Below are 12065 nucleotides of genomic sequence, written 5' to 3' on the forward strand. Positions count from 1 at the left end.
ATTTCCTGTCTGGACATCGTGGCGAGCTCAGCAGCACTGGCAACGATGCAGAGCTCTCCAGCAGTGATGGCTGTGCAGTCTCTGAATAGAAAGATGGCCCCAGCATGGACTGATCGGGAAGTCTTGGATCTCATCGCTGTGTGGGGCGATGAGTCCGTGCTTTCCGAGCTGCGCTCCAAGAAACGGAATGCAAAGATCTATGAGAAGATCTCTAAAGACATGTCAGAGAGAGGATACAGCCGTGATGCAACGCAGTGCCGCGTGAAAATCAAGGAGCTGAGACAAGGCTACCAGAAGACCAAAGAGGCAAACGGACGCTCCGGATCCCATCCCCAGACATCCCGTTTCTACGAGGCACTGCATTCCATCCTCGGTGCGGCCGCCACCACTACCCCACCACTGACCGTGGACTCTGAGGATGGGATAGTGTCCACGGCCGGTTCCTCAGACATGTTAGGGGACGGGGAAGATGAGGTAGGAGATGAGGAGGATGAGGCAGTCGGCAGCGCTCACAACGCTGATTTTCCCGACAGCCAGGATCTCTTCATCACCCTTACAGAGATTCCCTATCAACCGTCCCCAGCCGTTACCCCGGACACAGAATCTGGGGAAGGATCAGCCAGTAAGTGTTGTAAACATCTAAACATTTATTTTTAACAGAACAGGAATATTAACAATTAAAAGAATGGGTTGTTCATGATTACTTTGCCCTAGGCGCTTAACGGTTCAGTCATGGGCAGTGCAACTATTGAAAAAAAATCTAGCAATGTCTGGTTTTGCATGATTGTCCTGCCCAAGCCGCTCTACTGTTTAGTCCCTGCTACTGCAGCTACAGTAAAATGCGGTCTATATGTCCAGGGATAGAGCAGAAATCCTCCTGGGACATCTCGATGAAGCTCTCCTGGAGGTAATTGGAAAGCCGTTGCATGAGGTTCCTGGGGAGAGCGGCCTTATTGGGTCCTCCGTAGTACGACACGTTGCCGCGCCACGAGACAATCAAGTACTCGGGAATCATTGCTCTGCACAGCAGGGCGGCATACGGCTTTCCCGGAGCATTCTCTCTTTCTCGCTGTCAGAGATCCTCATCAGGGTGATGTCGCTCATGGTGACCTGCTTTGAATTAGGTAGGGGAATGTTAGTGTTGGGACTGCTTGCCCATTCCTTTACAGAACTGTAACCGCTGGTTTGCAGCCACGCGGTGGAGGCGGGAGAGGGGCAGCCGAAAGGGATCATTCCCGGGGACAGCCGCAAGGGGGTGGGACAGGGGCAGAGTTCCCGCTTGCCGGATTGCTGGCAGCAGGGACTGACATTGCTTTCAATGTGAAATGAGGCCAGTGGTAAAAATAAAAGTTTTAAACTGCCACAAGTCTACGGCTTACCATGTCTGCCTGCAACAGAAATTCCGTTGTGCTGCCCCGCTTCTCAAATGTGCTGTGCAAGACCCCAGGCACTGAATGCGAAGGCCGAGAATTCGACCTTGTGCTGAGTGCGCATGTGATAGGTGCTGTGCATGGTCTTGTTCACAGAGAAAGACTATGTTCTTTGTTCACAACTACATTTATCTTTCTGAGGAATTCACTCCCTTTTTCCCATTCCCACAGCCCCATCTGCGACTGTCTCACAACCTAGCCTGGCATCACACTCCCAGAGGCTAGCGCAGATTAGGCGTAGGAAGAAGAGGACACGGGAGGACATGTTCTCGGAGCTTATGGCCTGTTCCCGAGCCCAGGTAGCACAGCAGACCCAGTGGCGGGAGAACTTGTCCCAAATGCACCAAGCAAACATGGATCGGGAGGAGAGGTGGCGGCAGGAAGACCAGCAGGCGACTCAAACGCTGCTTGGACTACTGAGGGAGCAAACAGACATGCTCCGGCACCTTGTGGATGTTCTGCAGGAAGGGAGGCAGGAGGACAGAGCCCCGCTGCAGTCTATCTCTAACCGCCCTCCCCCGCCACCAAGTCCCATACCCACCTCACCCAAAGTCCAAAGAAGGAGAGGCGGCAGAGTCCGTGCTAACTCTCACTCCACCCCTGCAGAGAGCTCTAGTAGCAGAAGGCTCTCATTCCCCAAAATTTGACAAGTTCTTTCCTTCCCGCCTGACACAAGCCCCTGTCCAAGTTTCACCTCCCAGTTCCATGTGTAGTTGATAATAAAAAATACGTTTCTGTTAACTACTGTTTCCATCATGTTCTTTTGGAGGAGGAGGGGAAAGGGGGTTGGTAATTGGACAGGACAGTCACCTTTGGCAGGGTACATAGGCGGGGGCAGGTACAGCAGCAGGGCACATACACAGTGCAGTGATGCAGTGACTAGTTACCCTGGTTAGTCTGGGAGGTGGTTTTCATGTTCTGTGGTGGGGGGTGGGTTGCTCTGTGACTTTGTGGCGGGGGAGGGCAGTTACAGATCTTAAGCGGCGGTCCTTATGCAGGATCACAGAGCCACGCAGCAGAGGATCTGTAACCGTCCTCCCCCTGCCACAAAGTCACATAGCCCCCCCATACACACAGTCCCGATCAGGAGGGGTGACAGGCTCCGTTGAAACAACCATCCCACCACAGCGGAGCCTGTCAATCCTTGAGTTTAGAAGCTTCATTTGCGTCACTACACTACACCTGCTCCACACCACAGTCTGCATCCCAGTTTTAAAAAATTCCCGCGAAAACAGTAGTAAAGAAAACGGTGTTCATTAACAAAGTAGAACTGATTTTATTTCGAAACGTGTGTTTGAAGGGGGTATGTAACTGGATAGGATAGTCAACATTAACTGGGTAAAGAAACGGGGGCAGGTTCAGCTTCTCTGTACACAAACTTTAAAGTCACAGGTTACCCTGCTCACTCAGGAACTTTGCTTTCAAAGCCTCCCGGATGCACAGCGTGTCCCGCTGGTCTCTTCTAATCGCCCGGCTGTCTGGCTGTGCGTAATCAGAAGCCAGGCTATTTTCCTCAACCTCCCACCCCGCCATAAAGATCTCCCCCTTGCTCTCACAGAGATTGTGGAGCACACAGCAAGCTGCTATAACAATGGGGATATTGGTTTCGCTGAGATCACAGCGAGTCAGTAAGCTTCTCCATCTCCCCTTGAGACGGCCAAAAGCACACTCCACCACCATTCTGCATTTGCTCAGCCGGTAGTTGAAGAGTTCTTTTTCAGTGTCCAGGGCGCCAGTATAGGGCTTCATGAGCCAGGGCATTGGCGGGTAGGCTGGGTCCCCAAGGATGACTATAGGCATCTCCACATCCCCAACCGTTATTTTGTGGTCCGGGAAGTAAATACCTTGCTGCAGCCGTCTAAACAGACCAGAGTTCCTGAAAACATGAGCGTCATGAACCTTGCCCGGCCATCCCACGTAGATGTTGGTAAAACGTCCCCTGTGGTCCACCAGTGCTTGCAGCACCATGGAAAAGTAGCCCTTTCTGTTAATGTACTGGCTGGCCTGGTGGTCCGGTGCCAGGATAGGGATGTGAGTTCCATCTATGGCCCCACCACAGTTTGGGAATTCCCTCGCTGCGAAGCCATCTATGATCGCCTCCACGTTTCCCAGGGTCACTACCTTTGGCAGCAGTACATCAACGATTGCCTTGGCTACTGGCATCACAACAACCCCCACGGTAGATTTGCCCACCCCAAACTGGTTCGCGACTGACCGGTAGCTGTCTGGCATTGCAAGCTTCCAGAGGGCTATGGCCACTCGCTTCTGGACAGTCAGGGCAGCTCGCAACCGGGTGTCATTGCGCTTCAGGGCAGGGGACAGCAACTCACAAACTTCCAGGAAAGTTCCCTTACGCATGCGAAAGTTTCGCAGCCACTGGGATTCATCCCAGACCTGCAGCACTATGCGGTCCCACCACTCAGTGCTTGCTTCCCGTGCCCAGAATCACCGTTCCACAGCATCAACATGACCCATTGCCACCGTGGTGTCCTCGGCGCTGGGTCCCGTGCTTTCTGAGAGGTCTGTGCTACTCTCAGACTTCAGGCCCTCACCGCGGTGCCGTAGCCTCCTCGCCTGACTTATCTGCATCTGCCTCAGGGAAAGGTGTATGATAAGCTGCGAGGCGTTGAGAGCGGCCACAACTGCAGCGATGGTCGCAGCGTGCTCCATGCTCGCAGTGCTGTGGCGTCCGCGCTGTCAATGACTGGAAAAGTGCGCGAACTGATTTCCCGCCGGCGCTTTCAGGGAGGGAGGGCGGGAGTGATGGACGGATGACGACAGTTACCCAAAAGCACCCTGGACAAATTTTTTTACCCAGAAGGCTTTTGCGGCTACACCCAGAATTCCAATGGGCAGCGGGGACTGCGGGAACTGTGGGATAGCTGACCACAGTGCACTGCTTCGGATGTCGACGCTTTCACCGTTAGTGTGGACTCACAAAGTCGAATTACTGTCCTTAGTGTGGACACACATGTTCGACTTTGCAATATCCAAAAATTCGATTTAAGTAAAATCGAACTACTCTCGTAGTGTAGACATGGCCTTAGAATCACTGGGGACATTGGGGTTTCTCCTTTTTGTTTTCCCTTGTCCTGTCTCTCCCTCCTTTCTCTTCTTCTCTTGCATCTTTGTCCTTTTCCCCTCCTCTCCTTTCACCACCAGGACCTGTCTGTGAATGTGGAGTGGGAGGCAGGAGGGGGTTTGCACTCCAACTCTCATTGCGGGAGGCCCTCCCAAAGACATGTGGCTGGAATAGTGCTCTAAGAATGACTCCCACGAGTGGTGACCTGGGACATCTGGTGACAACTCTCAGCTTTCTGATTCTCAGAGTATCAATGCTGATTGGGAGAGCATGGGGCTATTGTGAGGGAGGAGACTCTCTTTTAAGACCAAGGAAATAAGCCAGAACCAAACATGTATTTGATTGGTCTTGCTGCTTTTCTCCATTCCTTGTCTTTGAGTAATTCATGATTCTCTTTCTAATGGGCTAGTTCTTCTAAAATACTTACTGAATAATTAGGTTTTAATAAAGCCATATGCAAATCCGTACTTCCAGTAACAAAGGAGTCAGACGGCACCCTACAGAATGGGGGACAGTCCGCAGGAAAGCAATGACACTGAAAAGGATTTTGGGGCCATAGTGGACGAGCTGCTCAACATGATCTGTCAATGTGAAACTGTGGTAAAAAAGGTTAAAGCCATTCTTGGGTGGATAGAGTAGTGAGTATGGAAAGGGAAGTGATACAGCATTGGTGAGACTGATATTGGAATGTTGACTCCAGTTCTTGTGTCCACATTTTGAATATTATGTTAAAAAAATTGGGAGAGGGTACAGAAAAGATTCATAATTGAGTGATGGGGATGATGCCTTATAATGAGACATTGAAAAAGCTCAATCTGTTTAGTATGTACAAAAGAAGAATGAGAGGTGAGTTGCTTGACTTCATGGAGAGAAAATGTTGAGTATAAAAGGGCTCTTTTACCTAGCAGAGACAGGCATGACAAGACCCCATGGATGGAAGAAGAAATCAGAAAAAGTATAATGACAATAAGACCCAGATTTGTAAGAGGGTGATTCATCATTGGAACAAACTACCAAGAGAAATGATGGCTTCTCCATCTCTTGATATCTTCTAATAAAGACTAGATGTCTTTCTGGAAAATGTTTGAGTAAAAGAAAAACCCAGCTCTTCTGACATACAGGAGGCCTTAGGATAGACAGGGGATCAGATTAAATGCTTTAATGGTTCCTTCTGGCCACAAAGTCTACTAACTTATGAAAACCTGATTGCGGCCTGGGGAAGAGCCTCTCGTGTTCTACTGTGTAGTCGGTGTCATCCCCACAATGAAGAGTCATTGAGGGGTGATCCAGGGGAAGCAGCTCAAACCTCCAATATGGCTGGATAGGGGCAGGACATGAGCACTGCAGGGGAGGGGTGGGTGTGGCAGTGACATCACAAGGGCCTTTGGCAGGACCTCAGCCTATTGGACAAAGCTGGTGGGGAGGTGATGATCTCACAGAGAGATCTTGACATCAGCCAGGCAAGAGAGGGGTGCACGACAGGGGCAACCTTGGAGATCCCTGTGGCTTTGCTTCAGTATCTCTCCTTCTCGAGGTCTCTCCTTGAGGACTGAGAGAGAATTCACTTTCACGTATGTGATCCAAGGAGGACCCTCTTTGGAGTTTTCTCCTTTTCTTTTATTGATTTTGCTAGAAAACAGACGTCCCTGTATAGAAGGTAAGAGCCTCCGAGAGGTTTGGAACCTGTTCAGTCTGATTCATCAGGTGCCGGCTGAATTCTAGAAATGGAAAACACTAGATTGAGGTGGCAGCATTGTATTCCCAACGTAGGACTTTGTCCCTTAGAATCACTGGGGACATTGGGGTTTCTCCTTTTTGTTTTCCCTTTTCCTCTGTCCCTCCTACCTTTCTCTTCTTGCTTCCTTTGTCCTTTTCCTCTGCTCTCCTCCCACCATCAGGAGCCCTGTGTGTGGAGTGGGGGTCGAGGGCATTGTGGGAGGCCCTCACAGAGAGGTGAGACTGGAATAGTGCTCTGAGAGTGATCCCCTCGTTGGTGACCTGGACCATTCTTTGGGCTATTTGATGAGAACCCTTCGCCTCCCACCCCTCAAAGTCTCAGCCTTGATTGGCTGAGGAGGGGGCTATTGACAGGGAGGAAACTCTGGTCTTTGTTGTTGTCTTTTATGATGAAGCAAATAAGTCACAACCAGTTATATGTTTGACCAGTGTTGATGCTGCTTTACATTAATTGTCTCGGAGCAGTTCATGATCCTCTCTAACATTCCAATTCTTCTAAAATACTTGCTGAATAATTACTATGAACCATTGTTGGTCTGTAGCTCATTTGAGAGCAACTCAGCTACTGACTGGCTGCATCAGCGAAGACAAGTCACTGCTCCTTTCTCAGCCTTAGTTTCTCCTTCTGTCAAGTACGAATAACAATCCTCTCCCACCTACCTCGCGATGGGTGGATGATGGGGATCCATTGAAGAGTGTCACTAGTAGCAGTGCAGAATAGGAGGTGTCCTATCACATTGAGCCATATCAGATTATGACATAATATTCTATTTTATTTGTATTTTATTCTTTTGAAACTGTTAAGAGCAGCAACTACTTAGCTCAGACTGAAGCACCTCATCTAATTGTCTAGATCATAGTGTCTCCCCTTTGTGTACAACGAGACAGTTTAATGCACTGTGACAAACAGGAGATGCTCATTTTGCAAACAAATATTTTTGCAAAGAATTTTCCTCCTACTTGTTATGATTTCAAGAAACAAAGTGGTTTAGTCTGAATGGATTTTGTGACAGAAGAAGGTTTCCATGAACATTTTCACAGCTTATTTCCTGGGCTCTATCCCTGCCTCTGGGGTGGGGGTGGGGGGGTTGTTGTCTGTTAGTAGAACAGGAGTCAGGACTGTTGGCTTCTCTTTCTGGCTCTGTCACCGCTTTGCTGTGTGACACCTTGGGTAGGTCCAATGGGAATAGGGTCAGTTCTCTAACTCCAGGCACCAGTGAGCCTGGGGGATATAAGGGATGTTCAAGCCATCTGTGAAGGAGAAAGGGATGTTTCCAGGTGTTGAACGTCAAGAATTCTAAACTTTGCTAAAATGGCTAGTCTAGAGAAACAAGAAATCATTGGGGCCAAACTTGAACCATTGTCTTTTTTAAAGCCCATTCAGGGATGTGAGTTCCAGAGAGCCATAGAGAGGGGGAGCAACTTGCCCACAGATCAATAGGCAGCAATGGAACCAGGAGTGACACTCCCTCTCAAAGGCAGGGGGAGCGGACATGAGGGCCTGGTTGCAATTGCCAGCTGTGGGAGGGAGTGTGCAGCAGTGGTTAGTCAAGGGGTCCATCCATGGCTCTGACACTCCGTGTGACCCTGAGCCAGTAGCTGAGGCCTGTTTGCCATCAGTAGGGTTGGGGTCCCATCGCTACAGCCCAGGGGGGATGGGAGGCTCCAGGAAGGTGTGTAAATGTCAGGATCCTGGAGGCGCTGTCACCCAGAACTAGGGCAGTGTTCTGCACCCCGCTGCTGCTGGCAGAGTTTCTCCGTCCCTTGGCAATAAGACAGACTCTTGTTTTCACAGCCAGTTGATCGCCCTAGTGTCATCACCCTGCCTGCTGGCTGAGCAGGGTAACTCCTCAGGTCACCACCCTCTCCAGCCTGCCTTGGGCTAGGAGAGTGAGGAGGAGGGCGAGGGACATCTGCTGACCCTGAACATCTGCCATCCATCATACCATCACCTAGAGCAAGTGGGTGGCATTAGGCTTCCTTGGGACTTCCCCTGTCTGTCTGGGGAGAAGCAGAAAGAGAGGGAGAGAATATGTCCAAAGCGGGATTTCATTTGCAAACAGCCCCCAAGAGCCCCTCACTCTCAGACTGGGCAGGGGCTTCTCCAGAGCCATCTCCAGTGTGTTTGGAAAGGTCCCAGCAATGGGGCTCCCAGCCCCTCCCTTGTGGGACACTGTTCCCCAGGCTGAGAGTCTCTGAGCTGGGCCAGACTCTGTGAGCTGCTGAGCATGGAAATCAATGGGGAACAAGAAGGGCCCTGGTCTTCCTGTGCCTAGGGTCTTTGTGACTTTGACGTGGGGAATCATTTCCCAGGAGAAGTCTGGACTCCTGGGTCCTGTTCCTTCTCTAGCCTGGGTGGGGGAGTGTGGCCTGGGAGGACAGGAGGCGACTGCTTGTCCAGAGTAACCAATGGTCTTTGGGACTGACCCCATTGCTCTAAAAGGATGAGACTTCCTGGATATTGCAGCAGCAGTGATTACGAGGGGGAACGTTGGGAGCAGATCATGCAATGAACTCCTGCCAGTGTGTGTAGCTTGCACTTCCTGCTCTCCTTTGGGGGGAGAAGTGGCTGCTCTGGTTGGAGCAGGGATGAGGAGGGACCGAAAAGGCCCATGAGTGAAAGGCTGCCTTGACCCCAGACTCACACCTGCTTCCCGCTCGGTTCCAGGATGGCCAGGCTCCTGAGGATGTTCAGGAAGAAGGCTCTGCAAGTGGTCCCAGAGCCTGAGGGAAGCAGCTGCCATCTTCCCAAGGGGCAGATCAACCTCTCCGTCCCCGCTGGCGGGGAAGCAGCTCCCGTCCAGTGTAGATAAATCTCTGATAATTTTCATATGACTTTACATTGTGCCTCTTCATATAACCTTGTGGTGGGTCTACCCACGTGTGACCTCTGTTTTCATGGAACTTTGTATCAAAGCCTCATTTAAAAACTTTGCATTGCCCTTGGTATAATATTATAGCCCCTAAGGATAGAATAAGATAGAAGAAAAATTTCTGTTTGCTAGCAGTAGAACAAGAGCTCTTCCCCCCCACACACTCTTAATCAATTGCCCTGTTGAATGAATGAGGTGTGAATGAGCAAGGCATGGAAGGCAGCACCTCCAGACAGCCTCAACTGTTGGAGAGGGGCTGGGAGCCAGACCCAAGGACAATAAAATGTGTCAAGTGGGCTCATTAAAAACAAGCAGACATACTGAGGGCCTCGGGGGTTAGAAGCAAGCACCTTCTTTTGGAAACACCCTCTTTGCAGCATTGGGACAACACTCAAAAGAAAGCAGCACAAAGGACCAATGGACACAGACACAGAGTTTGAATCTGGTCTAGATTTGCATAAGAGGAAAGCTGCTATAAAAGTGAGGTGTCTTGCAGAGGACCCCGGGTCTCCTCTTGTCAACATGGGAGCATCGATCCGGATCGGCAGAAGCCCGGCTCCACCCACTCCTCCATCTAATTCACCTGGCCAGTGAAGTTAAGGGGAGCAACTAATTGGTAACAACAAGACGGAATGGGTTTGTGTGTGTGTGTGTGAGCGTAAGTGTAATATATTATATGCATATAATGCAGTGTTAATGAATACATGTATTACTAATAAATGTGGCGTTTTGCCTTATTCCCCCTGAAAAGATCCTGTGCAGTACTTTAAGTACAACAGCAGGCCAGAAGGCGGAAGTGCCCAGCCTTCTAGCAAACGAAACCAGCTCCTTGCGCAGGCGCTGAGCTGGGAGAGGCCCCGACCACGCCCAAATGGAGCTGACTCAGGATGCGGTTTCACAGACAGGACCCAGCCCAGAAGGAGCGCCAGGCAGGGAGGCTCTGGGGCTTGTTGTGTGGGCAGCAGCGGCCCCAGGAGCCCAGCTCTCATTCCCAGTAGGAGGCATTGCCCTGCCTAGTCACTGAGGACCTTCCAGCCCCGTCAGGCCAGGAGGTGGAAGATCCCTGTCCCAGCACCAGCAGCTCAGCATGGGACAGCAGCAGCACCTGGATCTCAGGCTGATGGACGCTGCTGCTTTGTTCCAGGTGAGGAGCCAGGCTGGGTTCAGGGAGGGGTGAGGACGGGGATGTGAACACCTGGGCCCAGATGCTCTCCCAGTGACATGGCGGGGGGGTTCCCCAGCCCAGGTGTCTGGCCTGAGCCACGTGAACCCCACTGACACCAGCAGCAATCACACAGCTGCCCCTGCAGCAAGGCGAGCTGGGGGTGGGGGCATCAAGAGGTGATGCCACTTTGGTCCTTGATGCTCTGGGGCTGAGGGAGTGGGCACCTCCCATGGAGTCCTGGACAGTGGAGGTGGGCCTTTCTGCTATGGGCTTCTGAAGCTGTTGGGGGCTGGAGGTATCCCTGAGAGGGAGGTGTGCAGCCCGATCTGCCCTGGGTGCCTGAGGTGGGAAGGGGGGGTCTTTAATCTTGCTCTCCCCACCAAACCCCTGTCCTTCCCCCAAGTGGCAGCAGGCATCACCCTGTTCCCTTCTCTCCCTGGTGCAGGGACCCCCAGGGATTCAGAGGAGGAGGAATGGGTGGACATGGCCACAGATGAAGCTGCTCTGAAGGTCATCCGAGAGCAGCGCCAGTGCAGAGAAAAGGTACAAATGTTCCCCACCTGGGCTGGAACCAAGACTGTCCTGTCCCTTCCCAGCATCCCCACCCCCTGCTGAGGATCTTGTCTCTGATGATCCACCACCCTAATGGGGCCCTTTTACATCCATCATTTGGGACCCCCAAGATGGGAGTGTTTGTCCCACAACAGCCGAGGTCTCCTCCCCTCACAGGCACTGTCCCAGTTCCTGATCCTGTTTGTGTAGGAGTCGTGGGGGATTTGGACACTAGGCGGGTCCCCACAATCCCCCATTGAGGCCTGAGCCCTGGAGCTGGTGTGGGTGGGGCAGGAAGGTCCCTAGCTAACAGGTTCTCTCTCGCTATACCCCACACCTGGTGGATACAGGATGAGGGGCAGCAGCTCATGTTCCTGCAGGCCATCCACCCCGCGTGTCTTGCTGCATAGGAGAGAGGGCAGGACACGCTGGAGCCACGCTGCTGCAAGGCGGCTGTGGTGGAGAGGATTGTGGTGAGTGAAACACGTCATACGGCAGCTGGAGGGAGGAGAGAGACATGGGATTGGCGGAGGTATCACCCATTGTTGGTTAATGGGTGGGGGCTGGATGGTGTTGGAGGGGGCAGCAGAGGGCAGGGATTGCTGGGGTTGAAGACTGGGGAGAAGAGAATGGAGAAATTCTGAGATTGGTCCGTAGTGGGCAGTGGGGGTATTGTGGCGCTAGAGGGCAGCCAAGACTGGGGACAAGGAATCACATGGTCCCAGCTCGGTAGTCGGGATGGTGCTGAATGGTGGCAGTTTTGACAGGGAGGAGGAAAGAAGGGGATTGGGACTGAGCTGGGCAGGAATCCTGGAAGGGGACAAGTTTGATGGGCAGGAAGAAATCGGAGGAGCAGGAGGTAGTGGGGAATCCTGCTGGGCATGTGGGGCACTGGCTGTGTAATCTCCTCACTGGGAGGTGTCAGTGGGGCCCGAATCTCACACGCTCCTTTGTCTCCTTCGCGTCTCACAGGAGCTCATTGAGGAGCTTCCTGATGACTCTCCACCCAGCGCCATCCTCGCCAACTCCCTGGTTTCAGTGGGCAACCTCAGGTACAGAGACAGCCCCCCCACCTCCCGCTGGCTCCCCTAACCCCAGTTCTGCCCTGGCCCAAGGCTGGGAGTCACTGTCCCTCCCGCTCCCTGGTCACCTCCCAAGAGTGGCTCCTCTGGCAGAGCTGGTGGGGTGGGAAGGTTCACTCTCTCCTGGCCGGGCTGTTCTTTTCA

The sequence above is a fragment of the Trachemys scripta genome, chromosome 14, assembly GCF_013100865.1.
Source record: "Trachemys scripta elegans isolate TJP31775 chromosome 14, CAS_Tse_1.0, whole genome shotgun sequence".
Lineage (NCBI taxonomy): Eukaryota > Metazoa > Chordata > Testudines > Emydidae > Trachemys > Trachemys scripta.